Genomic DNA, 23428 nt, shown 5'->3' on the forward strand with positions numbered 1-23428 from the left:
AAACACGAAAATAAAAATAATAATTTAACCATCTTATTACAGTCTTTCTCAATTGCTAATACACATTTCTTGAAACCTGTACCCATTTTCTCAAAACCTTAAACACAAACACAAAAATTCAAACAATTTTCACAAAAGCCGTGACTTTTCACTTCAAAACCTATTATCCGGTATTCAAATCCGAACAATATATTCAGATCATACACACAGTAAGTCCAAATATATTCACCATGAGAGCATTTGTTAGACACGACATAAAATAATCTAACACAGAGCATCCAGGGTAGGTAGTCAACAGAGGTTTATTTTACATGCATGAACAAACATAGTTTTTGGCACTAGACAAATTACTAACCAAGTTAAAATTATGGTGAATTCAAATGAAATAGAAAGGGTGTATGAAAATAAATTCCTTGGAGTAGTTATTGATGATAAATTATGTTGGAAGCCACATGTAGAAAATGTTAAAAGGAAAATGTCAAAAATCATCGGGATACTCTATAAAACTAAGGATGTCCTGAACATGAACTCATTATATATATTATATAGTTCATTATTATTACCATATTTGACCTATTGTGTGGAAATCTGGGGGACTGCATATAAAACAAACACTAACTCTGTTTTCAATTTGCAAAAAAGAGCCATAAGGATTATTAATCGTTCAAAATATACAGAATCAACACATCCATTATTTATCAAATTAAATACAATGACATTTTATGACTTGGTTGAGTTTAAAATAGCACAAATAATGTACAAAGTATATAACAATCTACTCTGCTATATTACTCAGACATTGTTTGAAAATAGACACAGTCCTTATGATATAAGGGGTACAAGTGTGTACAAAAAACCCAAAACAAGAACAAATATTAAGCAAAGGTGTGTTTCTGTAAAAGGTGTTAATTTGTGGAATAATCTGGGAATTGACTTGAAAAGATGTGACTCACTTGTTGAGTTAAAAAAAAAATGTTTAAATGCAAAGTAAAAAAAAATTACTTTTGTCAAATAAGAGCATGAAAATTGTATATAATGAGTATGAGTATATGATTTATAAATGTATTATGGTATATGTTTAGGAATTTTATGTATATATGTTGCTGGATAATGCACGCATCATTTTATTTTTAAAAATATTAACCTAGTATTGTATCAATAATGAAATAAGTTTAAATGTATAATGTATGAGGGGTAGGACTAAATAAGTTAACTTCTTCCTACTCCCTTTTGAACATGTAAACTATGATGAGTTTGTTTTTTGTTTTTTCTTTTCTTCTTTTCTTTTTTAACTTTTGTTTCTTTGCTGTTTGTTTTTATGTTCAATAATTCAATCAAAAAACGTGATAGCGTCAAAATGGGTACTTTTAACAAAAAAACATGCATTAGTCTTAGGGCAAAATAATTTAGGAATAGTGTGAAATGTGTTTAAGTTTTATCCAAAAAGAGTGGATGAGTTTTGAGAATTGGGTCTAAGCCTGAACCGTGTGTAAGGTTTGGTCAAAAAAGTGTTTCATTCCAGAAATTAGTCTCGGAAACTGAGAATTTGCTTCATCGAACGGGGTTTGGTGTTTTAGCAACTGATAAAAACTGTTAAGTTAAAAGCGGACATGACAATACAATAACCACACATAACAAAATCAGAACAACCCTATCTCAATTGTAAATAATACATTCAAATATTCACACCAACTTCTAGGCCGTGGGGTGAACCCCAAAAAAGTGCCTAGAAAATGAGTTTCGCTCCACTGTCTGGGCACTACTTGTTCAATGCATTTTTTGATAGATAATACCCTTCTGAACTTTGGGTTAAAAGTTCACCCAATGTTTTCCTGCCCCAATTTTGTCACAAGCCAGAAATGCATATATAGGTAAATAAAAAACGAACATCTTGTGCTACAGTTTTTGGTTGTAAAACGTCTTACATTAAATTTGGCAACAGAAAATCATTCCCAGATGTTATAAATACATGTACCTAACATCAGAAACAAGTATTGGTGGTTTGGTGCAATCATGTGAATTTAGATAATTAAATATATTAAATTTGTGCCAAAAAAAACAAAAAACGCTTCAACTAGAAGTGAAACCAGCACACGGATGTTACATTTAGCTATGTTTATGTTTCATATATGAAAACAATTCACAACCTATTACGTAATGAAAGGTACACAAGAAGCAGCATACATCGGCCAAAAATACTACCATGCACCACAAACCTGGAACAAGGCAAAATGGACTAGATGGAAATAGATGCATTCAGAGCCCAGATTATTATAACATATAGAATATTTATTAAAGTATCAGATTGTGTCATCACAGCATGTCATTTATACCCCCCGTCCCCTACCCAAAAAATATTAATAAAAAAAAATAATAATAATAAAATAAAAATCAAATGTGCATTCACAATAAAACCTTTGGAACTTCATTGGAACAGCTCTCTTTTATTTTTTTGGCAGACCAATTTAACAAAGGTCTGTGTTGTGGAAAAATGGAATACAGACATTTTGATTTTTGCTTGAAAAGTGTTAAAATGGAGAGTTAACATCTTGATAATGAAACAAACAAAATGGCAGATTTTACATAGATTTTACAGCCCTGCACTGTAAAGTGTCCTCGTATGCCCTGTGATTTTCCAACCTGATGTTGTACCAGCCATGTGTTAGTGTCACTTTCTTGGCTTACATCAGTAGACTCAGTAGTTGATGTATCTGATGAGTGAGGTACCCAGTCTAAAAGTTTGTCAGTTGTTGATAATGTCTCTACAAAAACCATTGCAGAGTTGTTGCTGGAAAGGGGTGTGAAAAACCAGCTGGGGGAAATCACACCTCAATCTTCGTTTCAGTATATCCTGCCTGAAATAGAAAATTAAAGGGAAAGATGAGCACAAGATACACATATTCACATCACATTAGGGCTGCTCTATTATGGAAAAAAATAATCATCACAATTATTTTGGTAATAATTGAAATCAAGATTATTCTAAACAATTATATTTTGTTCAAATCAAGAAAATATTTCAACATTTGAAAATAAGACAATCACAATCATATGAAACTATAATTATGTAAGTTGCTTTTGGATCCAACAAAATTTTTAATATATTATTATTATTATTATTATTATTATGACGTTAGCAAAAATTTGAAGTTGGGGTGCAGTGTGTGTGTGTGCAGTAAGCTAGTTTTGACATGGGTGTGTGGTAAAATAACTCGTGTGGGCGTGCCACAACTCAAAATTAGTATTATTAGTGCTGCAGCTATCGAATATTTTGGTATTTGGATATCCTACTGAAAATTCTAGTGAATAATCGTATATTTGGATAGAAATACAAATATACCTATAGGCCTATATACTTTCTTGGTCAAAGAACAATTATAAATACAGAAGACAAAAAAAACACATTTGCATGTAATAATTAACAACCAACTGGTTTTCATTTTTAGAGAATCAATTGTATTTATTTATTTATTTTTAACTTAAATTGAGCTTGTCAGAAAACTATTTTTCTCTGAAACAGTGAGATTTTAGACAAATCTCTCCCCATAGATTTCATAAATGTGTTTCAATGTGAAGATTTATATGTTACCTGTAGTCTGAAGCATCAAGATCCCCGTGTTTATTAACACTGTTCACAAACCCCTTAGCTTGTCCATTCTCATCACATCTTTGTCAACTATAATCCTTTGACGGATTACTTGTTCACAAAAAGAATTTGTAGCTCTCTAAAACACACACACACTCACTTAATATGTGCAGAGTCATGCTTTCTAATTAATGCTGTCTCGAAATGTAAACAGAATACAAGTGACATATTGCTGACCAATGCTTTACTTTTGAAATGTGTAATTTTAGCAAAGTGACAATGAAATAGTGCAATGTAACAACTCACATTTGTTCGTCCCTGGTTGCTGTTGACTTTAAGAACCTTGTGTAATCTCTGAAACAAAACTGCACCTCCATTGTGACACAGTCTTTTGTCTTGAATATGCAGAAGAATGGAACAGTCTTTCTTCATCTCAGCGGCCTGCAGCAACCAACCCGCTTTTAGACAAAAAAGAATTACATTATAAGTGTTATTGTCACATCACCTCTTTACAGTATATGCACATCACAGATTTAAGTAGATTTAAGATTTACAGATTTAAGTTCTCCTTTCGCTCTTCTTCGCTCTCCGACGTTGTGGTCGCCATTTTTGTTATGCGGTTGCTATGGTGAGGAGAAAGCAGCAGCTACCTGATCGTTCAGTTTCGCTCCACTACCAGGGGCACAAAATAATCTTTACTTCATAAAATAGATTTATTAGTAGTAAGTACGAATCCGTGGAGTTCACCCTCTGAAAACCTGCCAATTTTGTGTTTTCGGTGGTGAAACCCCGGCACTATTTTGCGATGAGGCGCAGTGATCTCTCGTGTGGGCGTAGTGCCATTAGGTCGGTAGTGGTGTGATTTAGGTCACATGAGCCAATCATGTAGCTGCTGCTTTCTCCTCACCATAGCAACCGCATAACAAAAATGGCGACCACAACGTCGGAGAGCGAAAGGAGAAAAAAAGTTAGAAAGAAAGTGGTGAAAAAACTTCGTTCCCGTTCAGGTTTCCCCATCGCTTCAGCTGGCCCCGTTCTTCCAGCCATCTGCATCATTTGTAAAAATAAATTTCAAAGTAGACTCGTCTGGGATTGGAAGGCACACGGAAGAGGGATCATCTCGCCAAAGCAGAAACATTGTCAGCAGGTATGTGCTACACACACGCGTGCCCATTTCTGTTATTAATGTGACCGATATTTAGTATAGGGCTGAAAATAATTTTTTGCTAGGTTAAGTTTTAAGGCTATAGTTTAGTAAAAACGCGAGCTGCTGAATGATTTATCGAGTGAATCCAACAGTTGTTACCAAACTCGAGTTACCTGTGCCCATCAGAGTCATAATATAGTCACAGCTACACACCCCCTTTTCCCCCAAAATCTCTCTCATCAACCTCAACAAACACTTTACTTTACTTAAATCTGTGATGTGCATATACTGTAAAGAGGTGATGTGACAATAACACTTATAATGTAATTCTTTTTTGTCTAAAAGCGGGTTGGTTGCTGCAGGCCGCTGAGATGAAGAAAGACTGTTCCATTCTTCTGCATATTCAAGACAAAAGACTGTGTCACAATGGAGGTGCAGTTTTGTTTCAGAGATTACACAAGGTTCTTAAAGTCAACAGCAACCAGGGACGAACAAATGTGAGTTGTTACATTGCACTATTTCATTGTCACTTTGCTAAAATTACACATTTCAAAAGTAAAGCATTGGTCAGCAATATGTCACTTGTATTCTGTTTACATTTCGAGACAGCATTAATTAGAAAGCATGACTCTGCACATATTAAGTGAGTGTGTGTGTGTTTTAGAGAGCTACAAATTCTTTTTGTGAACAAGTAATCCGTCAAAGGATTATAGTTGACAAAGATGTGATGAGAATGGACAAGCTAAGGGGTTTGTGAACAGTGTTAATAAACACGGGGATCTTGATGCTTCAGACTACAGGTAACATATAAATCTTCACATTGAAACACATTTATGAAATCTATGGGGAGAGATTTGTCTAAAATCTCACTGTTTCAGAGAAAAATAGTTTTCTGACAAGCTCAATTTAAGTTAAAAATAAATAAATAAATACAATTGATTCTCTAAAAATGAAAACCAGTTGGTTGTTAATTATTACATGCAAATGTGTTTTTTTTGTCTTCTGTATTTATAATTGTTCTTTGACCAAGAAAGTATATAGGCCTATAGGTATATTTGTATTTCTATCCAAATATACGATTATTCACTAGAATTTTCAGTAGGATATCCAAATACCAAAATATTCGATAGCTGCAGCACTAATAATACTAATTTTGAGTTGTGGCACGCCCACACGAGTTATTTTACCACACACCCATGTCAAAACTAGCTTACTGCACACACACACACTGCACCCCAACTTCAAATTTTTGCTAACGTCATAATAATAATAATAATAATAATAATATATTAAAAATTTTGTTGGATCCAAAAGCAACTTACATAATTATAGTTTCATATGATTGTGATTGTCTTATTTTCAAATGTTGAAATATTTTCTTGATTTGAACAAAATATAATTGTTTAGAATAATCTTGATTTCAATTATTACCAAAATAATTGTGATGATTATTTTTTTCCATAATAGAGCAGCCCTAATGTGATGTGAATATGTGTATCTTGTGCTCATCTTTCCCTTTAATTTTCTATTTCAGGCAGGATATACTGAAACGAAGATTGAGGTGTGATTTCCCCCAGCTGGTTTTTCACACCCCTTTCCAGCAACAACTCTGCAATGGTTTTTGTAGAGACATTATCAACAACTGACAAACTTTTAGACTGGGTACCTCACTCATCAGATACATCAACTACTGAGTCTACTGATGTAAGCCAAGAAAGTGACACTAACACATGGCTGGTACAACATCAGGTTGGAAAATCACAGGGCATACGAGGACACTTTACAGTGCAGGGCTGTAAAATCTATGTAAAATCTGCCATTTTGTTTGTTTCATTATCAAGATGTTAACTCTCCATTTTAACACTTTTCAAGCAAAAATCAAAATGTCTGTATTCCATTTTTCCACAACACAGACCTTTGTTAAATTGGTCTGCCAAAAAAATAAAAGAGAGCTGTTCCAATGAAGTTCCAAAGGTTTTATTGTGAATGCACATTTGATTTTTATTTTATTATTATTATTTTTTTTTATTAATATTTTTTGGGTAGGGGACGGGGGGTATAAATGACATGCTGTGATGACACAATCTGATACTTTAATAAATATTCTATATGTTATAATAATCTGGGCTCTGAATGCATCTATTTCCATCTAGTCCATTTTGCCTTGTTCCAGGTTTGTGGTGCATGGTAGTATTTTTGGCCGATGTATGCTGCTTCTTGTGTACCTTTCATTACGTAATAGGTTGTGAATTGTTTTCATATATGAAACATAAACATAGCTAAATGTAACATCCGTGTGCTGGTTTCACTTCTAGTTGAAGCGTTTTTTGTTTTTTTTGGCACAAATTTAATATATTTAATTATCTAAATTCACATGATTGCACCAAACCACCAATACTTGTTTCTGATGTTAGGTACATGTATTTATAACATCTGGGAATGATTTTCTGTTGCCAAATTTAATGTAAGACGTTTTACAACCAAAAACTGTAGCACAAGATGTTCGTTTTTTATTTACCTATATATGCATTTCTGGCTTGTGACAAAATTGGGGCAGGAAAACATTGGGTGAACTTTTAACCCAAAGTTCAGAAGGGTATTATCTATCAAAAAATGCATTGAACAAGTAGTGCCCAGACAGTGGAGCGAAACTCATTTTCTAGGCACTTTTTTGGGGTTCACCCCACGGCCTAGAAGTTGGTGTGAATATTTGAATGTATTATTTACAATTGAGATAGGGTTGTTCTGATTTTGTTATGTGTGGTTATTGTATTGTCATGTCCGCTTTTAACTTAACAGTTTTTATCAGTTGCTAAAACACCAAACCCCGTTCGATGAAGCAAATTCTCAGTTTCCGAGACTAATTTCTGGAATGAAACACTTTTTTGACCAAACCTTACACACGGTTCAGGCTTAGACCCAATTCTCAAAACTCATCCACTCTTTTTGGATAAAACTTAAACACATTTCACACTATTCCTAAATTATTTTGCCCTAAGACTAATGCATGTTTTTTTGTTAAAAGTACCCATTTTGACGCTATCACGTTTTTTGATTGAATTATTGAACATAAAAACAAACAGCAAAGAAACAAAAGTTAAAAAAGAAAAGAAGAAAAGAAAAAACAAAAAACAAACTCATCATAGTTTACATGTTCAAAAGGGAGTAGGAAGAAGTTAACTTATTTAGTCCTACCCCTCATACATTATACATTTAAACTTATTTCATTATTGATACAATACTAGGTTAATATTTTTAAAAATAAAATGATGCGTGCATTATCCAGCAACATATATACATAAAATTCCTAAACATATACCATAATACATTTATAAATCATATACTCATACTCATTATATACAATTTTCATGCTCTTATTTGACAAAAGTAATTTTTTTTTACTTTGCATTTAAACATTTTTTTTTTAACTCAACAAGTGAGTCACATCTTTTCAAGTCAATTCCCAGATTATTCCACAAATTAACACCTTTTACAGAAACACACCTTTGCTTAATATTTGTTCTTGTTTTGGGTTTTTTGTACACACTTGTACCCCTTATATCATAAGGACTGTGTCTATTTTCAAACAATGTCTGAGTAATATAGCAGAGTAGATTGTTATATACTTTGTACATTATTTGTGCTATTTTAAACTCAACCAAGTCATAAAATGTCATTGTATTTAATTTGATAAATAATGGATGTGTTGATTCTGTATATTTTGAACGATTAATAATCCTTATGGCTCTTTTTTGCAAATTGAAAACAGAGTTAGTGTTTGTTTTATATGCAGTCCCCCAGATTTCCACACAATAGGTCAAATATGGTAATAATAATGAACTATATAATATATATAATGAGTTCATGTTCAGGACATCCTTAGTTTTATAGAGTATCCCGATGATTTTTGACATTTTCCTTTTAACATTTTCTACATGTGGCTTCCAACATAATTTATCATCAATAACTACTCCAAGGAATTTATTTTCATACACCCTTTCTATTTCATTTGAATTCACCATAATTTTAACTTGGTTAGTAATTTGTCTAGTGCCAAAAACTATGTTTGTTCATGCATGTAAAATAAACCTCTGTTGACTACCTACCCTGGATGCTCTGTGTTAGATTATTTTATGTCGTGTCTAACAAATGCTCTCATGGTGAATATATTTGGACTTACTGTGTGTATGATCTGAATATATTGTTCGGATTTGAATACCGGATAATAGGTTTTGAAGTGAAAAGTCACGGCTTTTGTGAAAATTGTTTGAATTTTTGTGTTTGTGTTTAAGGTTTTGAGAAAATGGGTACAGGTTTCAAGAAATGTGTATTAGCAATTGAGAAAGACTGTAATAAGATGGTTAAATTATTATTTTTATTTTCGTGTTTACGAATACCCTTACCATTCCATGTTACTATTTTATAACTTTTGCATTGCTCGACCTGCTCCTCTCCCTCCTCTAATTCCTCTTCCTCTGGCTCTGCCTCTATCCATTGCGCTTGTTTGGACTCTCCAGCAAACTGTACACTCTGAACTTGAGTTTATAGGTGTGGTCACATCATTAGCAACAAGTGTATTCAATTTTTGAGTTGTTGTGTGAACGCCAGTTAAGTCCGTTGTGTTCAAATATTGTTGACTTGTGGTAAACATTTTGTATCGCATGAGAGCAATTTGTGAATTGTGTCTTCATGTAAAATGTTTTTATGGCATTGGAAAATGAGGGGTTACATTTATTCAATGTGTTTAGACAACTGGTCATTCGGTTCAGAGGACTGGCATTTGGGTTTTAGTATTTGAGAAAATATCCCAAGGAGAGCACGCTGGCAGACGTCTAACCAACCCCCTCGCTCATATCCACCAGCCCCCCAACAATTATGGTCATTGAAACACACACACTCAAACTGTGACAGAGTCCTAGTGTCTCCAACAAGCCTCAGAAAATTCTCACGAGTGTAGGGACATCTCCCCTTTCTGCTACGCATACCTCGCTGCTACGCATATATGCTCTATGCAGAGCATGTATGTGATGGACTCAAAGCCACACACCGTTACGCCTATAGGTAAGCTTAATTAGTTTTCACTTGTCACCACTTTTCAAATCCTTGAGAAAATGTTAGCTAGGATGTTTCAACTAACGGTTGCTGCATAAAACTATCATAAATGGATATCTGTGTAGATGTTTTTTTTAAAGAAGCAGTTTTGGAAATCTCTTCTTGAAAACCAACATTACAGTTACCGTTTAATCTTACACTGTTCAGCTCTCATGCAAACGCACACACGCATACACAGGCCCCTCAGACATACATTTGACCTCCCCGTGAATCTTTGACTGCCTCTGCTTCCCCCTACTCACAGGAATATTGAACAATCGCCTTTCTCAGACCAAAAATGGCCCCTCGCAATTAGCTGCGTATCCGTTCTTCTTCAGCCTAATTTAATTTTATGACCAGCAACCCCTGTCCTCGCAGGGGTAAGGAGACTATCGCTGATGATGGCTTTTCACCAATTTCTACATAAAATTATCATTATAAATAGAATCAGATCTAAGTAGATGCATATTTTTGTAATATATTTTAGGAAGCGTTGTCTTTTCAAACTAACAACATTATAGCCACCGTCTAACCTCACACTTCTTCAGCCGCCCGTCTGTCCTCACACTTCTTTGACCCCCATGCAGCCATACATGCGCGTACGCACACACAAGCACAGACATACATTTGACCTCCCCATGAATCTTTGACTGCATATGCTTCCCCCTACTCACAGAAATATTGAACAAAAATGTCAGATAGTAACTATATCAGTAAGGGGAAATTATATAGTTTTATCCGTTTATTTTCAGATTCAACCCCAGCAGTCACGAACGACTCTTACAACATTTTTACATATAATGTATAACTTCATGTTTTTTAATTTCATAATACCAACCACCGTATCACAGTTTAACCTTACCTTATACTTCTTGTTTTACAACCTCTAAAAATACAATCTTTGAGCCGTGTTTGCGCATACTTTTCCCCCTTCACCATAATAGAAATGGCTAGTACTTTTCCCCCGGCGGTTTTACCCATACTAAACCACTCCCTCCGATCACGTCATTCAATCTCATTATTATTCACTCAATCTAGGGGGCGTGCACCGGATCCGGAAGTTAACCAAACAATTAGCATTTGAACCCGGGTCAGCCATGATATCTGCAAAAACAGGTAGGAACACCACCTACACATCATCCATCTTCATTAAGGGGTCATTAATCTTCATTAAATGACATCAGGAAGTCATTAAGGGTCATTCATCTTCATTATATAACACCTGGAAGTCATTAAAGGTCATTCATCCTCATTAAACGACATCCGGAAGTCATTAAAGGTCATTACCCCTCATTAAATGACATCTGGAAGTCATTAAAGGTCATTAACCCTCATTATATGACATCTGGAAGTCATTAAAGGGTCATTAATCTTCATTAAATGACATCAGGAAGTCATTAAGGGTCATTCATCTTCATTAAATGACATCAGGAAGTCATTAGGGGTCATTAATCTTCATTAAATGACATCAGGAAGTCATTAAGGGTCATTCATCTTCATTATATAACACCTGGAAGTCATTAAAGGTCATTCATCCTCATTAAACGACATCCGGAAGTCATTAAAGGTCATTACCCCTCATTAAATGACATCTGGAAGTCATTAAAGGTCATTAACCCTCATTATATGACATCTGGAAGTCATTAAAGGGTCATTAATCTTCATTAAATGACATCAGGAAGTCATTAAGGGTCATTAATCTTCATTAAATGACATCAGGAAGTCATTAGGGGTCATTAATCTTCATTAAATGACATCAGGAAGTCATTAAGGGTCATTAACCCTCATTAAATGACATCAGGAAGTCATTAAAGGTCATTAACCCTCATTATATGACATCTGGAAGTCATTAAAGGGTCATTAATCTTCATTAGGGAGGGGTCATGACCCACACATGACCCCCCTAATCTAATTAAGAATGTCATCCATCAAATTTTGACAGAAGCGGCCTTGTAATATTCTCTCTGTCGGTGCTTCGGGAGTGGTGGCTCCATTTTGTTTATTCTTTGAGGTGTAGTGTCTGCGTGTTCGTGTCTCCTGAGTTTCCCCTGTCATGTCTACACCTCTGTGCTCCTATTTCCCCCCACCTCCTTCCTTGTGTGCTACCCGCGCCCCACACCATCAATTACGTAACCCCCCCCCCCCCCCCACCCCGGCACGTAACAAGTATCATGAGCTATTTTTTATATCACCTACCTCCCCACGATGTATCGTATTGAAAGGTTAATATTGTGATACATTTCTTATTTTTTATTTTTTTTATTTTTTTTTCTATTTTATTTTTTATTTTTTGTGCACTCACACATGTACATGGTCTCCCAGGCGGGGAAGCAAACTCACGCCAACCTGCCCCAAAGGCAAGTGATGGTAAACACTCCGCCACCTGGAGCAATATTGTGATATTTATGTATATTGTGCCATTTGAATATTATTACATCCCTACTGTTAACTGAGATGGATTTTGGGTGAAAAACTGTTCATGCTGGTTCGACAAGGTGTCCGACTCCAATTGACACAAACAAATGTTGTGACGAGTGACGACCTCAACAAAACGCAAGCATGTCACATCACCAAAAACTTGTGGGATAACCATATTTACAGACAAATCTTGCAATTACCCCAGCTCGGCTCATGGATTGAACGTTTGAATCCCATCCAATGATGTCAATGATTCTTCACGCTGGTTGGAATCTGCATGAAAAAAATCACACATTTTGGTCACCTTAAATGCTTGTGTGCAATGTGCAACTATAACTAATAAATATTGTAAAATATATACATACAGTATATAAATAATCTTAAAAAAAAATATCTATGTGTCTGGCTGCCTATACCTACAGGTTGATCCACACCCTCAAGTGATATAATTTGACATGACATATGCTTGAACTCAGGTGTAGCTATGCAACACTGCCAATATGTTCCAATAATGTACATCAATGATTGTCATCGTTTTCATCATGACACATCCTATAGATATGTAGGACCTAGGACACTTGTGAAATGAGACAAATTTGTGTACAACCTGCCTGTGTTTTATGGACATAATGCATAAAAAAAACAATTTCATATAGTGTCATGGATCAGGTTGCATATACTGTTGGTTTATCAGAATACTTGAACAGGTCATGTTGTCTTGTGCTGATTAGAAATACCCTTGAAATTGTTTTCAACTATAAAGCAACCCCAAAAGCACCAATTAGTGATGACCATCAACATAGGCGTGCACAGGTAGACCCCTAGTGGTGCTGACACCCTTGCCCCTCTGCCTAAACTGCCCTTTGGAAAGTTCGTTGTTTTTTGTTTGTTTGTTTGTTTGTTTTTTTAATAATAATAATAATAAACACTTTACTGAGGACAGGTCAGTGTTGACACAATCTTAGAAAAGCTGCATGATTAATCGTTTGTGCGTGTGTGTGGTTGGTGGGGTAAGCACCGTCCGAGCTCTCTCTCTCTCGCTCTCTCTATCTCTCTCTCTCTCTCTCTCTCTCTCTCTATCTCTCTCTCTCTCTCTCTCTCTCTAGGTGCGTTTCCATTACCCTTTTTCGCAAAAATAAAAGCGATATTGTACAATTTCGATAAAGTACAATTTCGAATTGTCGGTGTTTCCATTGAAGAGAGTTTCGCTTCTGAGGCGCAATTCTCGGAATGTGCCGTCTCGCGAGACCTCTGTAGGAGGTGTTCTGTAGGAGGTGCTCATGATGTTTACGGAAGACTGACGCCCGGTGTAGTTATATTACTTTAAAAACAACAACACGCCCCTCACCGGGCGGTTTCGGGCATTTAGTGTTGGTGTTGTTGTGTGTGTCCCTCGGCAGTCGGCAAGCAGTTCTGACACGAAAGCGAGTGGCCCCATACTTCCTACTTCCTGTAATCCTAAAATGTGGTTGTTCCCATGCAGAAGCTGGGTAAAAGGCGGGTTACAATGTTTTCTGCTAAATTAACCAGACATGGCAGGACAGGATTTTAAGCTCTCCTCTCCTTCAACTTTTCGAATAGGCCGTGGGGTGAACCCCCAAAAAGTGCCTAGAAAATGAGTTTCGCTCCACTGTCTGGGCACTACTTGTTCAATGCATTTTTTGATAGATAATACCCTTCTGAACTTTGGGTTAAAAGTTCACCCAATGTTTTCCTGCCCCAATTTTGTCACAAGGCAGAAATGCATATATAGGTAAATAACAAAAAACGAAAATCTTGTGCTACAGTTTTTGGTTGTAAAACGTCTTACATTAAATTTGGCAACAGAAAATCATTCCCAGATGTTATAAATACATGTACCTAATATCAGAAACAAGTATTGGTGGTTTGGTGCAATCATGTGAATTTAGATAATTAAATATATTAAATTTGTGCCAAAAACAAAAACCGCTTCAACTGGAAGTGACACCAGCACACGAATGTTACATTTAGCTATGTTTATGTTTCATATATGAAAACAATTCACAACCTACTACGTAATGAAAGGTACACAAGAAGCAGCATACATCGGCCAAAAATACTACCATGCACCACAAACCTGGAACAAGGCAAAATGGACTAGATGGAAATAGATGCATTCAGAGCCCAGATTATTATAACATATAGAATATTTATTAAAGTATCAGATCATGTCATCACAGCATGTCATTTATCCCCCACACACAAAAAATATTAATAAAAAATAAATAAAAAATAAAAATCAAATGTGCATTCACAATAAAACCATGGAACTTCATTGGAACAGCTTTTTTTTTGGGCATTTTTTTGTGGAAAAATGGAATACAGACATTTTTATTCTTGCTTGAAAAGTGTGAAAATGGAGAGTTAACATCTTGATAATGAAACAAACAAAATGGCAGATTTTACATAGATTTTACAGCCCTGCACTGTAAAGTGTCCTCGTATGCCCTGTGATTTTCCAACCTGATGTTGTACCAGCCATGTGTTAGTGTCACTTTCTTGGCTTACATCAGTAGACTCAGTAGTTGATGTATCTGATGAGTGAGGTACCCAGTCTAAAAGTTTGTCAGTTGTTGATAATGTCTCTACAAAAACCATTGCAGAGTTGTTGCTGGAAAGGGGTGTGAAAAACCAGCTGGGGGAAATCACACCTCAATCTTCGTTTCAGTATATCCTGCCTGAAATAGAAAATTAAAGGGAAAGATGAGCACAAGATACACATATTCACATCACACTAGGGCTGCTCTATTATGGAAAAAAATAATCATCACAATTATTTTGGTAAAAATTGAAATCAAGATTATTCAAAACAATTATATTTTGTTCAAATCAAGAAAATATTTAAACATTTGAAAATAAGACAATTACAATCATATGAAACTATAATTATGTAAGTTGCTTTTGGATCCAACAAAATTCATAATATTATTATTATTATTATTATTATTATTATTGTTGTTGTTGTTATTATTATGTTAGCAAAAATTTGAAGTTGGGGTGCAGTGTGTGCAGTAACCTAGTTTTGACATGGGTGTGTGGTAAAATAACTTGTGTGGGCGTGCCACAACTCAAAATTAGTATTATTAGTGCTGCAGCTATCGAATATTTTGGTATTCGGATATCCTACTGAAAATTCTAGTGAATAATCGTATATTTGGATAGAAATAAAAATATACCTATAGGCCTATATACTTTCTTGGTCAAAGAACAATTATAAATACAGAAGACAAAAAAACACATTTGCATGTAATAATTAACAACCAACTGTTTTTCATTTTTAGAGAATCAATTTTATTTATTTTTTTCGTCATCTCATCTGCCTGCAGCAACCCGCCTTTACACAAAAAAGAATTACATTATAAGTGTTCTTGTCACATCACCTCTTTACAGTATATGCACATCACAGATTTAAGTAAATTAAGTGTTTGTTGAGGTTGGTGAGAGAGAGTTTGGGGGAAAGGGAGGGTGTAGCTGTGACTCTCTATTATGACTGATGGGCACAGGTAACCCGAGTTTGGTAACCACTGTTGGATTCACTCGATAAATCATTCAGCAGCTCGCGTTTTTACTAAACTATAGCCTTAAAACTTAACCTAGCAACAGATTATTTTCAACCCTGTACTAAATATCGGTCACATTAATAACAGAAATGGGCACGCGTGTGTGTAGCACATACCTGCTGACAATGTTTCTGCTTTGGCGAGATGATCCCTCTTCCGTGTTCCTTACGATCCCAGACGAGTATACTTTGAAATGTATTTTTACAAATGATGCAGATGGCTGGAAGGACGGGGCCAGCTGAAGCGATGGGCAAACCTGAACGGGAACGAAGTTTTTTCCCCACTTTCTTTTTAACTTTTTTCTCCTTTCACTCTTCTTCGCTCTCCGACGTTGTGGTCGCCATTTTTGATATGCGGTTGCTATGGTGAGGAGAAAGCAGCAGCTACCTGATTGGCTCATGTGACCTAAATCACACCACTACCGACGTAATGGCACTACGCCCACACCAGAGATCACTGCGCCTCATCGCAAAATAGTGCCGGGGTTTCACCACCGAAAACACAAAATTGGCAGGTTTTCAGAGGGTGAACTCCGCGGATTCTTACTTACTACTAATAAATCAATTTTATGAAGTAAAGATTATTTAGTGCCCCTGGTAGTGGAGCGAAACTGAACGAAAACGTGTGTGACCTGACGGCCGAGAAGGGGGCTCGCTCGATTACACCTCTCTCTCTTTTGCGCTCATAACGTGCAGTAGCCGATACAAATCACTTCAGCATGTAAAACTAAAATACAAAACCGAAATTAATAATTCTCAAAACAAACAGTAATTGCACGTTTAATAAAAATGCACATAAACAACGTGTTACAGTCCTTTCCGCCGTGGCCGGGCGGGTGTCACATGACTACTAATGCGCAAAAAGTGTTTCTATTACACTTTTGTGAAATACTTGTTTTTCGATACGTCTCAAAAACCACCTCATGAGAGCGCAAAAACTTTTGTGCGATATTTGAGAGTTTTTTCGCAAATCCGGTGTTTCCATTAATGGAAACTGGGATTAATGGAAAATGGGATTGTGGGATATGTTGCTAAAGCACAACCTGTGACGCTCCTTGCGGTCACGCGCTGAGCGACCATGGGGAATCGTATGATCGGGTATCAACTCGTCAGGCTGGACAGATTAGGGGCGGGACTTATTTTCCAAAAACCACTTCAGACAGCACTGACATGCACGCATTCAAATAAGCAAAAGCCAAATGGGGAAAGCGTTTGTAAATGTTCTCTTAGGGATTGTCTTTATATGACTGCTTTTGTAAATGTTCGCTTCTATCAAATCCCTTTGTATTTCTGCTTTTGTAAATGTTCCTTTTTATAGATTGTGTTTGTATTTCCTATTAATTTTGGCACTCCTATGACTCTATAGAGTCACAGGAGTGCCAAAATTAATTAAATTAAATGTTCGGTTTTATCGAATGCCTTTGTATGTCTGCATTAGTAAATATTCCCTTTTATTGAATGTCTTTATATAACTGCTTTCGTAAATATCTCTTTTTATTGATGATGTCTCTTTTATGGATTGCGTTTGTATTTCCTATTAATTTTGGCACTCCTGTGATTCCATAAAACTATAGGCCCAGGTGATCCACGTCAGCTAATCACTGGCACCTCAGAATGAAGGGATGAGAGGCAGGTGTAATTAGTGCCACTGGCATGATGACAGTGTGGGATGGTCACAAGGGTGCTCCGCCTAATCAGGATGCCTATGAGAGGGAGAATGAGGACGAGTCACTCTTTATGTTTGTTTGGGTTAGGGGGGAGACGTTGATGAGGTTGGTAGAGATAACAGCTTGTGCTTTTTACTGTCTGTTGTTGACCCGGGTCGTTAGGCGCCCCACTACAGAAAATTGGTGGTCACAAACATTCCCAGACCAAGATATTGTATCCATCTGGGCTAACATATATAATTGGTATACCCCACCCCGTATCAGTGATTTTGACTTTAAATTGACATGGACTTGTTTATACATGTTGTATATTGCACAGTATTCAGCCTGACAGGTTTGGTTGAAACTGTCCAGTGTGTGCAGGTGCTCCGGAGGACTTGCTCCACCTGGGGTTCTAGTGCCCCACGGTGCGGTGTTTCTGGACGCAGCTGCAGGACCTCCTCGTTAGGAGATTGAGGCTTCCGCCGCCGGCAATTGATGTGGACGACATGGATGAGCCCTGGTTTCTGCTGTTTGGCCCCATCGGTCGGGATGACCGGCGGATTGGTCGGCTGTCGGTGTCAACTGGGATGCTCTTCATCTCTGCCTGTTTTTTGGGAGATATGCAGTATATCTGGTGCGCAACATCCACCTCTTTGATGCCAGGACTGTTGACCACTGGACTATTTTTTACAAGACTTTTGGCAGCCATGTTCATGCTGTCAGAGAGCATGAGTTCATGGAGACTTTAGTCCAAAATAATGATCTTTTTTCTTTTGATGTGTTTGGCCTCCCTCTGCTGAACCTTTGAGGACTTCCCATCCTCTGGTGGCTTCCTTTGCTTTTTTTTTTTTAATTCACTGACATTACCCGTTTGGAGATTATGATGTTTCCTTTTTTTTTTTTTTTTTTTTGTGCCTCTGTTTTTTTGGCGTCTGTTTTGGAATGATTTATTATTTTATTATTATTTCTGAGATGTTTTTTTTTTATCATAAAAGGGGGGGGGGGGGGGCTGTACATATGTAGAAAATAAAAGTAATTTGAATATTTCATATGACAGAGGCTTGAATAAGATAAGTCATGAAAACAGAATTTATTTTGCATGCCCAGTTTTTACACAATGGCAGTTTTCTCAACAGAACTAAATTCTTGTGATTTTGTCCAAAATATGCCTATTCTGTTGAAGTGTCATAACGAAGTCATTTATGAATATTCTTTCAATTACAACCACTCAAAATGTTCAGTGGCATCATACCTATCTATAATTATTTTTTTTTTTATGCCCCCTATGGACAATAATGTAAGTATTATGTTAACTAACTATGCTATATATATATATATATATATATCTCAATCAAAGTAAAATAGTTCATGTGACATAATTAGATCATTGACTTAAGTCAAAAAGTCACAACAAGCAATTTTTTTTTTTGGAACAAGAGGGTCAAAAAGTCATAAAACTGATTTTGATAACAGAATTTATGAGTAACACTTTAGAACAAATATGAATGAGCAAATAGAATTCATGAACACAAACACAGTAGAACTAAACTCCAACTAATTAAACTAACTGAACACCAGAGCTACCTTTTTTTTTTTTTTCATTTAACAATTCAGGCAATAGATCTTGATGTGTTTTTTGCAAATGTAAGTTCCACATTTTGCGTAAACGTTTGAAGCCCGAAGTGGCTTTGTGCAAAGGCCACATTGTTTACGCTTGGCTGAGGGTCCAGCTTGCCGATCTGTCTGCTCCACCAAACCTTCGGCATAAGGCAGTGGTTCCAGTCTCAAGACTTCAAGCCCAATAAGAGCCTTGCCTACCTCCTCAAGGAAGAGCCGCCGCTTGTAGTTTTTCTTCTCGTTCCATTCCGGGTAGATCATGGTGAAAAGCACAAATGCATTGAAACAAGAAATGTCCAGCATGTGATAGAAAATACACATGGGCCACCTCCGTGCCCGCCGGCGGCAGGAGTACATGGCACAGGCCTGCAAAACACACACAAAATCATCAGATGGCAAAACAGCTTTTATGGACAGCTTTTACAAAGACAAACCTTGATATGCAAAACGTGCTTACATGGTGTCACGCCGCCACCAGAGTGGCGGTTCATGCTTTTGTTGTCACAGTCAGGTTCCTGTTTTATTTTGAAAGTACTAACTCTCCTCTCACCCCAGGTCACTTACCCTTCCTGCAGCTCACTGATTACGGGTCCACGCCCATGATTACCAACACCTGTTTCCAAACAACCCGGACATAAAAGCCACCTGCATTCTCCCCTCAGTGCCGAAGTGTCACAACTCAGTGCATGGAAGCGTTCTCACAGTCCTCGTACCACAGTCCTTGTCTTGTGGCCTTAGTTTGCCCCTTGTTTTCCTCCCTAGTGGAGCGCCTTTTGTTGTCCCTGTTTTTGAGTGCCCTTTTTGTATCTCCAGTTTGGAGCTCTTTTTGTTCAGCCTTTTTTCCCCTCTTTGAGAGGTGTTTTTTGTTCCGAGCCATTAAAGCTGCAGCCTTGTTGGCCAACTGTCACTCTGCGTCTGAGTCCTACCTTCTCTCGTCGTGTCACCTGGTCCAGACGATCCACAGCACCTTTGCACGTGTTGTATTCTTGAATGACCATGGGCTTTTTCTTTCCCATCTCCATCACCTCCGGTTCTTGGTGCCGCATGCTCAAGATGAGGACGTTTTTCCCCTTCTTTGGAATGTAGGAGACCAAAGTGTGATCTTTTGTAAAAGCAAAAAGGCAGGAAAGGACCTCTGCCATTCATGTTCAGGAGCCGTGGAGGAAGCTCAGCCTTGTTTGTTTGAATTGTTCCTGTCAATGCCATTTATTTTTATTTTTTTGTGTAGATGTAAAAGATGTAAAAAAAAATATCAGCAGTCACTGCGTGGCCTTCCAATTGGGAACACAGGTCCAAAACCACCCTCATGCCTGTTTTTTTTTTTTTCCGCGTTGGCCTCCAGCAGGCTTTCCAGTGTATAACTGCATCCTCCAGGCGTAAGCAGTCGAGACATCACAAAGTGTCCATATTTTGCCGGTTTTGACGGCATGTACTGTCTAATTGAGCATCGGCCCGAAAACGAGACGAGCTGCTCATCTATGCAGATATCCCTCCCTAGATTGTACATTTTGGGAAGGAGGTCAAGCCACATATTCCAAATGTCATTGAAAGGGGACAGTTTATTTAGCTGGTGACGGTGTGGCCTGAGGAGCCTGTCATCAAATCTAACTGCACGATTTATTTGGCCATTGGTCCATGGGCCATAGCTTTAGAAAATATGGAGCGTCCGCAATCCTTGTCCCACAAGCTTTTCGTTGCCTGCAAGGCAAGTTATATTTGGATAGCCTGTTGGATGAGTCAGGTAGGTCACATAGTGATTTTGATAATATTTTGGATATTGAAGGTAGTTTTTATTCTGGCTTATTTGTTAGCGAAGGGATAAATGGGGTAAAGCTGTAGTCAGGCACGAGATGCGCTTGAATTAACTCTTAGCAATGGTGACACTGATAGCTGTGACGAGCCCTTTTCCTTGGCAGAGGTTTTTGCAGCAATGGGCTATATGCACAATTCATTTCCGCATTCGCTGGATGAGTGCACCCGCTCTTCCGGTGCAGGGAGACTTCAGTGGAAGGCACTGTTAAAGTGATGGAAAACTCCAATCCTAAATCCTTAGCCCACTCAAAAAGAACAGGGGCCGCTCCTTGCTATAACACTATGTCTATCAGGATTTTAAAACTACTAATTAGGTCTCCCAGAATCGTAATTTTGACGGCTTAAGCTCTGGCAATGACGGCATTGCTTAAAATGATTACTACACGGAATTACAAGCCGTTTGAGTAGCAAGGAAAGATTTTTTTTTTTTTTTTTTTTTTTTTTTTTTTTAAATGTAAATTACGTATTGTAGCTCCTACGGGTCCACAAAATATCACACGCCCACCTCTCCAGTCAGACGGTGTATAGGTGACGTGTTGAATCTTCAGATGGAACCGGCCAGCTAACTGTTCATGACATCTAAGATTTTTATTGTTCCATTTCTATTTATTTATTTCTTTTATTTTAATGATACGTTATTAGATACGAATAGTTTATTAGTACATTAACATTATAGAAGAGGGAGTAGGACTAGATCAATTATTGCTCTTCTTCCTACTCCTTTTGAACATGTAATTTATGACAATGAATTATTTTCTTTCTTCAAATTTTTATTTTAACTTCAACTTATATTTTGTAATGTGTTAATATGTTCAATAAACCAACCAACACTCTCTGGTCTGTAGCCTCCTCTTCTCCACGTCTCTTCACCGACGTCGTCGATATTTTGAATCAGATGTAATGCCTTTCCTTGCTGTTTTTTTTTTTTCATGTCAGCCCAAGGTGACATCCTGTAACGTGCTTACTATGGAAATCCGACAGCGTTGTCAGAGGTAAAGAATAATGACTCATAAATCTTTCACGTTTTTAATACAATAAAATGGCAGCATAGGAATATACATACAGGTACATGAACAAGGTTTAACTTCCAAAATACAGCTCTGGTTCTACTGTTAACAAACGGCGCCCTTGTGCAATCGAGTAGTTATCCCTGCCGTTGTTAACAAGTTAACACAAAGTGTCTCCGGTGGTTAGCATTAGCATAAGAGGGGAGAAAACAAGGCAGAGTTAAACCTGTCTATCTGCGCACACAGCAGTGATTGCGCGATGTACTGTCGTCTCGCCTCTTCTTCGAAGCCTTGACAAATGCACGCAACCACACTCATAAGGAAAAAATGACGAAAATATACTCCAAAATTCTGACAACTGGTGAGGTTCTCTGAAAGAAAACAAATGGCAATCGCCATTACCGGAAAGGGCGGTGCGCTCATAAATTTTCCCGGAAATACGTCACGGCTATTTGTGCATAGAGTCCATTAAGGGTTTTAATACTTGTAAGAATCCGGAAAAGGACGGATTCAGTGCTGAGTTTTATCATGTTTTTCGCTCACATGTTAGCCCCGATTCTCTTTTTTTCATGATATTGAGAGAGAAGGTCGGGTTTCAGCCTCTTTTTCTCTGAGTACTGTGACTATAATTTTTAACAAGGGTGATAAGCGGTGCCTAGCCAATTACAGGGCAATAAGTCTCCTCACACGGATTATAAAATATTGGCAAAAGTATTGACAGGTAGGCTAAAAAGTGAAATAGGTAAAGGCATATAGTGTTTCAGGGCACTGAAACACTCTTATTAAAGTGTTTGTTGAAGCACGTCTCTGGTGAGATTCATGTTTCAATAAAGCATTTGATAGGGTTTGGCAATGTTTTCTTTATCATGTGTCGGTTAAGTTTGGTTGATGTGGATGACACGGGTGACTTTTTTGGGGGGCACACTTCTTCAAACTAAATCTAATGTTCTTCAGACAGAACAGTGGCATTGTGACAACTGCAAAACTGCTCAGAAATATTTTCTGTCACTTAAAAGTGGCAGTTCATTCTCAAATCTAAAAGACAAATGGAAAAAAATGTGTAGTTCACTTTGCATTCATTCTACTCAAAAGTTCATTTGCAAGAAAACCACTTGTCACTTCTGTAAACACCTACGTCCGAATGAATGACTCTGTGACCCATCCCCTATGTGTGAAGGTTTGTACTGCATGCAGTCCATTTTCTTGACTGTTTATTCTGCTCCATGGTTCCATTGCCCGAGGAATATCAGTCCAATATCTGCATCAATTTCTTTTTAGTCAATGCCGCTGAGATAAGGTCACCTATCAGCTTTTGTGATTGTTTTTCTTTGAGACAGGGATTTTGCTTTGAGTGAAAACGTTTGTCAGGTCGAAATATGTGCAGCCCTCCAAGTCTCCTACCTCCATTCCTCTGACCTCAGCAGGTTTTTCCTGTCCCATCGTTCACAAAAGTATCGTGTGTCCTTCCAAATTCAGTTGATCATTAAGTTTTCAGTACAAAACATTGCTGTGTTGCCTGGA

General features: G+C 37.2%; 3 long non-coding RNA genes across 3 annotated transcripts; 1 reads left to right on the plus strand and 2 right to left on the minus strand.

Moving 5' to 3' along the window:
• Window positions 1-212: 212 nt before the first annotated feature.
• Window positions 213-4599, minus strand: LOC144027217 (uncharacterized). Its single transcript, XR_013285401.1, has 3 exons — window positions 4141-4599; window positions 3893-4044; window positions 213-2855 (listed from the first exon to the last, which is right to left on the minus strand). It is a non-coding gene; the product is annotated as an uncharacterized LOC144027217 (long non-coding RNA).
• On the plus strand, window positions 4457-8769 carry LOC144027212 (uncharacterized). Its single transcript, XR_013285400.1, has 3 exons — window positions 4457-4733; window positions 5079-5230; window positions 6268-8769. It is a non-coding gene; the product is annotated as an uncharacterized LOC144027212 (long non-coding RNA).
• A 5741-nt stretch (window positions 8770-14510) lies between these two features.
• Window positions 14511-16174, minus strand: LOC144026069 (uncharacterized). Its single transcript, XR_013285040.1, has 2 exons — window positions 15940-16174; window positions 14511-14941 (listed from the first exon to the last, which is right to left on the minus strand). It is a non-coding gene; the product is annotated as an uncharacterized LOC144026069 (long non-coding RNA).
• Window positions 16175-23428: the final 7254 nt, after the last annotated feature.

Source organism: Festucalex cinctus, chromosome 1 (assembly GCF_051991245.1).
Source record: "Festucalex cinctus isolate MCC-2025b chromosome 1, RoL_Fcin_1.0, whole genome shotgun sequence".
Classification (NCBI taxonomy): domain Eukaryota; kingdom Metazoa; phylum Chordata; class Actinopteri; order Syngnathiformes; family Syngnathidae; genus Festucalex; species Festucalex cinctus.